The sequence below is a fragment of the Rana temporaria genome, chromosome 12 (assembly GCF_905171775.1).
Source record: "Rana temporaria chromosome 12, aRanTem1.1, whole genome shotgun sequence".
NCBI lineage: Eukaryota > Metazoa > Chordata > Amphibia > Anura > Ranidae > Rana > Rana temporaria.
In genome coordinates, this window is record NC_053500.1 from 87,920,991 (window position 1) to 87,927,440 (window position 6,450).

General features: G+C 40.4%; 2 long non-coding RNA genes across 2 annotated transcripts; both read left to right on the forward strand.

Annotated features, from left to right (window-relative positions):
* Window positions 1–2,273: 2,273 nt before the first annotated feature.
* On the forward strand, window positions 2,274–2,916 carry LOC120919207. Its single transcript, XR_005744532.1, has 3 exons — window positions 2,274–2,524; window positions 2,618–2,792; window positions 2,877–2,916. It is a non-coding gene; the product is annotated as an uncharacterized LOC120919207 (long non-coding RNA).
* An 844-nt stretch (window positions 2,917–3,760) lies between these two features.
* On the forward strand, window positions 3,761–4,403 carry LOC120919208. The gene is made up of 3 exons (XR_005744533.1): window positions 3,761–4,011; window positions 4,105–4,279; window positions 4,364–4,403. It is a non-coding gene; the product is annotated as an uncharacterized LOC120919208 (long non-coding RNA).
* Window positions 4,404–6,450: the final 2,047 nt, after the last annotated feature.

Here is a 6,450-nt window from a genome sequence, read left to right on the forward strand (position 1 = left end):
AAGTGGTTAATTTGCATAGTTTTTCTCTCACTTCCTGTTTGGCTATGGGGCAGGAAGTGAAGGCAAATCTCCCCAATTGGACACAGATAATACAAAATAAACTGACAGGGCCTATAACCCTCCCTCACTCTATCCAAAATTAAAGAAAATAAAACGTGTTGATTATAGTTCTAGTTTAAGCACAAATTTCATAGAGTTTTATTGAGAGCCCTAAGAAAATATAACCATGCCAATAGGCCAGGATACAGCGTTGCTAATATGTAGGAATGTGTGTGTTAGAGCACCCCACCCAATGTTAACTAAAAAATTATTAATTTGCAAATAAGTATTATCTGCTCATTTTTTTGGGGATGTCTGCACCCCTGATAGTGAGAACATTTGTGGGGTGTCTTCACCCTTTCTAATTCAAATTCATTCACTTCCTGTCACATAGCCAAACAGGAAGTGAGGGTAAAACCTTACTAATATCTTTTCTTGGGGACACAGAGATCAATCTAAATAGTTTCCCATTATGTAAATTGCACTCTAGCATTTTGCTGTGTACACCCCAAATTATTAGGTATCTTGGACTTTGGGGTCCATTTACTAAAGGCAAATCCACTTTGCACTACAAGTGCAAAGCAAGGAAGAAAACAAAACAACTTTGCTTCTACAGGATTGGATGTTAAAACCATCAGTGCTTCCTCTCTCATTTTCAGCAACTATGCTTGTACTGCAGAGTGGCTTTGCCTTTACTAAACCCCAAACTAAATAATCATTTGGGGCAGGGATCCTCAAACTACGGCCCTCCAGCTGTTGTAGAACTACACATCCCATGAGGCCTTGTAATGCACTGACATTCACAGACATGACTGGGCATGATGGGAATTGTAGTTCCTGAACAACTGGAGGGCCGTAGTTTGAAGACCCATGATTTGGGGTGTACACAGCAGTGCTGGAGTGCAATTTGCTTAATGGGGACACTAGTTAGATTGACCTGTGTCCCCAAGAAAAGACACTGGTAGGGTTTTAACCTCACTTCCTGTTCAGCTGTGTGACAGGAAGTGAAGCCAATTTTAAGAAAAGGGACACAAAGCTCAACCCAAAAACAAACACAAGCAGGGGTTCTAACACTCATTCATTACAGATACCTACCTGTACTATGAGGATACACTACAATTTTACTTTACCCATGGTCGCTGTGCTGTCTGGGAGGGATGCTTTATGCGCTCTGCTGTTTGCCTGCTGGTCTGCCACCTCTGTCCCGGGACAGGCATATGTTTGGTCTTAACTGTATTTACATTACCACTTTGACATACTATGTAAGTAACCAGAATTGACTTACTACCTCTTTTTTGGTGGATCCAATTTTAATACCTTGATCACTAATCAAATCTGTATTCCAGATATCCCACTACATCCGCCCCTGATGAGTGTTTTTCATATACACGAAACGCCGCGTCGGGCTTACAAAGATGTAGCTATATGCGTTTATGGGACCCATTCTGATCAACCAGTACTTCTATGATCTATTTACATTTTATACTTCACCTATTGCGTGGTTATGCCCAACCTCTATGTGGCTATATATGTTGTCATGGACTGTTATTTATTTAATGTATTTTTATATCAATTATTGTATTATGTATGAAATGTATGTTCTGTACTTTTGTACAAGTTATTTGTTTTTACTAAATATTCTATTTTCTCAATACATGAACATTTCATCTATGGCTTGTTTCATTACTTTGTCCCCATTCAGCCCACTGTTTCATTTAAAGTCCCAAATTCCCTTCGTTGCAATTTTCCGCATACGGGATGGAGATATAGTATGGATGTAATCTCATATAAAGTCCAAGACACAAGGATGGAGATACATCACAGAGGTATTCTCATTTAAAGTCCCAAACACCTTCGGGTGGTCCCCCCCTTTTTTCTTATAGTACCAGGGATGGAAACAGTGATCGGCAGCTGGCAGTGTTCCCCTGCCAGCCCTATATATGGGGCTGTCCGTGCAAAGTGTGCATAATCTGTCCACACAAACGGCATACTTTAATTATGGTTTAATTTGCCATTCAGTTGCTGAACACACCACTTAGCTGCTTGCAAACATCACGCACTGTTTAGACCTTTTTTTTTTTTTTTTTTTTTTTTTTTTTTTTTTTTTTTTGTTGTCTGCATCCCGGGATTGCGATGCACTCACTGTGCTTCCTTTTTCCCCCCCTTTGGGGGTATGGGCGGTTACCGTCAGTGCATCGGCGTTACGTGCCATCCGAGTGATGTCTTTATTGGGCGTCGCCCTGTTGTATGGCTAGTATCCATCACAGCTGATCAAGTGGGTGTGTGTAGCATCTCTTCAGTACAGGCAATTGTGCTGTCTGATTGAGGGCCCCGCCCCCACACTGGTCAGCTGACGTGACGTTGGGGGCAGTCTGGTGCATTTGCTGGACGTATTTAAGCACCTTCCCAGCTCTTCAGCCAGTGGCCATTTTCTATGCAGGCCTTACAGCTGTCACTAGCTGTGGCCATCCTACTCGCATTCCAGGTATCCTTTGTTAATTTTAATGTAATTGTTATGCCCTTATCCCCTTACTATGTGGGTCACTGTTTGATGGACCTATTCATTCATTCATTACAGATACCTACCTGTACTATGAGGATACACTACAATTTTACTTTACCCATGGTCGCTGTGCTGTCTGGGAGGGATGCTTTATGCGCTCTGCTGTTTGCCTGCTGGTCTGCCACCTCTGTCCCGGGACAGGCATATGTTTGGTCTTAACTGTATTTACATTACCACTTTGACATACTATGTAAGTAACCAGAATTGACTTACTACCTCTTTTTTGGTGGATCCAATTTTAATACCTTGATCACTAATCAAATCTGTATTCCAGATATCCCACTACATCCGCCCCTGATGAGTGTTTTTCATATACACGAAACGCCGCGTCGGGCTTACAAAGATGTAGCTATATGCGTTTATGGGACCCATTCTGATCAACCAGTACTTCTATGATCTATTTACATTTTATACTTCACCTATTGCGTGGTTATGCCCAACCTCTATGTGGCTATATATGTTGTCATGGACTGTTATTTATTTAATGTATTTTTATATCAATTATTGTATTATGTATGAAATGTATGTTCTGTACTTTTGTACAAGTTATTTGTTTTTACTAAATATTCTATTTTCTCAATACATGAACATTTCATCTATGGCTTGTTTCATTACTTTGTCCCCATTCAGCCCACTGTTTCATTTAAAGTCCCAAATTCCCTTCGTTGCAATTTTCCGCATACGGGATGGAGATATAGTATGGATGTAATCTCATATAAAGTCCAAGACACAAGGATGGAGATACATCACAGAGGTATTCTCATTTAAAGTCCCAAACACCTTCGGGTGGTCCCCCCCTTTTTTCTTATAGTACCAGGGATGGAAACAGTGATCGGCAGCTGGCAGTGTTCCCCTGCCAGCCCTATATATGGGGCTGTCCGTGCAAAGTGTGCATAATCTGTCCACACAAACGGCATACTTTAATTATGGTTTAATTTGCCATTCAGTTGCTGAACACACCACTTAGCTGCTTGCAAACATCACGCACTGTTTAGACCTTTTTTTTTTTTTTTTTTTTTTTTTTTTTTTTTTTTGTTGTCTGCATCCCGGGATTGCGATGCACTCACTGTGCTTCCTTTTTCCCCCCCTTTGGGGGTATGGGCGGTTACCGTCAGTGCATCGGCGTTACGTGCCATCCGAGTGATGTCTTTATTGGGCGTCGCCCTGTTGTATGGCTAGTATCCATCACAGCTGATCAAGTGGGTGTGTGTAGCATCTCTTCAGTACAGGCAATTGTGCTGTCTGATTGAGGGCCCCGCCCCCACACTGGTCAGCTGACGTGACGTTGGGGGCAGTCTGGTGCATTTGCTGGACGTATTTAAGCACCTTCCCAGCTCTTCAGCCAGTGGCCATTTTCTATGCAGGCCTTACAGCTGTCACTAGCTGTGGCCATCCTACTCGCATTCCAGGTATCCTTTGTTAATTTTAATGTAATTGTTATGCCCTTATCCCCTTACTATGTGGGTCACTGTTTGATGGACCTATTCATTCATTCATTACAGATACCTACCTGTACTATGAGGATACACTACAATTTTACTTTACCCATGGTCGCTGTGCTGTCTGGGAGGGATGCTTTATGCGCTCTGCTGTTTGCCTGCTGGTCTGCCACCTCTGTCCCGGGACAGGCATATGTTTGGTCTTAACTGTATTTACATTACCACTTTGACATACTATGTAAGTAACCAGAATTGACTTACTACCTCTTTTTTGGTGGATCCAATTTTAATACCTTGATCACTAATCAAATCTGTATTCCAGATATCCCACTACATCCGCCCCTGATGAGTGTTTTTCATATACACGAAACGCCGCGTCGGGCTTACAAAGATGTAGCTATATGCGTTTATGGGACCCATTCTGATCAACCAGTACTTCTATGATCTATTTACATTTTATACTTCACCTATTGCGTGGTTATGCCCAACCTCTATGTGGCTATATATGTTGTCATGGACTGTTATTTATTTAATGTATTTTTATATCAATTATTGTATTATGTATGAAATGTATGTTCTGTACTTTTGTACAAGTTATTTGTTTTTACTAAATATTCTATTTTCTCAATACATGAACATTTCATCTATGGCTTGTTTCATTACTTTGTCCCCATTCAGCCCACTGTTTCATTTAAAGTCCCAAATTCCCTTCGTTGCAATTTAACACTCACTTGGCTTCCCTCAAACACCCACAATTAGAATAGGATTGCCTTGCCCTAGATTTAAGCACAGTGCTGTAAATCAGCACTTCAAGCCTGTCCACCAATAGCCCCCCCCCCCCCCCCACAGGCCATGTTTGCAGGTTTTCCTTCATCTTGCACATGTGCTTTAAAAGACAGTCTGGACAGCAATTCTTGATAAGAGAAATCCACAAAACATGTCCTGTCGGGGGTACTTGAGGGCTGAGGACCACTGCAGTAAAAAGAAAATACTTACCACTTTGTCTTTAAAGTCATGGGGAATAAACATGGCAAACATTTCATGATTACACACCAGGAAAGAAGCTTAGACAAAAATCACACCTAATTTGTTAGGCCCAAACCTATTTCAGCTGCAGCTGTCAAAATATGTTGCATGAAAAAGTAACAAAAAACAAACTTCAAAATTTTAAAGTAATTTTTATTGGTCAACAAAACAAGGAAAGAAAAAAACAAACACACACAAACAAAAATACATTTCAAAACTCAAAATAAACAGTTTAAAGTCGCAACATCTTCACAATTTTGTCATAAAATAAGGCCACAGAGACAAATACATCAAAGTGAACATCATTTAAAAATAAACAAAAACCATTGGCAAAATAAAAACCCATGCAACAAACCACATTTGTGCTCCGCAACAGCATTTCTGCCTGCCCCTATGAGGGCAGCTGAGGACTGATCGATGCACGGTTTTTATAACATGTGCTAGTAATGAAGCAATTGAAATCACATGAACAAATTGCAGTCTCTAGTGTGGGTGAGCTTACACCTGGTTAATTAACCCAACCCACGCTCTATGACCATCCAAGTGATTTTCACCTTTTAAAAAGAAAGGATTTTTTCTAAGTGTTTGAGCAGACTCAGTTCATCACACATGTAGGAACCAAGCTGCAATGGCATGAGAGTTTTTTTTTTCCCCTGATCTCATGCTTTCCAGCCTGGCCCGGTCATTGACCAGCAATATGGTCCGGGGCTCAAGTGGTTAAAAATTAACAAAACACTAAAGTTAGCCCAATTTTTGGTGATAATGTGAAAGATGATGTTACACCGAGTAAATAGATACCTTACATGTCACGCTTTACTATTGGAAACACTCCTGCAATGGGGCCAAAATTCATTCCGTGAATATCCCCATAGGCGACTTTTTCTTTTTTTTTCAGGTTACCAGTTTATCGTTACAAAGAAGGTCTAGTGGTAAAAGTATTGCTCTCGCTCTAACGCACGCATCAATACCTCACATGTGTGGTTTGAACGATGTTTATATATGTGGGCGGGACTTGCGTAAGTCCCGCCCACATATGTAAACACCGTTCCCCACCGTTCCCCACCGTTCCCCACAAAGAGAGCTTTATTTTGGTGGTATTTGATCACTTCTGCGTTTTTTTTTTTTTTTTAGAGCTCTAACCAAAAATAGAGCGACAATTTTAAAAAATAAAGAATTATTTTTACTTTTTGCTATAATAAATATCCCCAAAAATATATATTCTAAAAAATAAAAAACCCTCAGTTTAGGCCGATACTACATCTTTTTGGTTCCAAAAAATCGCAAATAGCGTTTAGTGTTTGGTTTTGGCAAAAGTTATAGCTTCTACAAAATATGGCTTTTTTTTGTTTTAACTAGTTATTGCGGCGATCAGCGATTTTTATC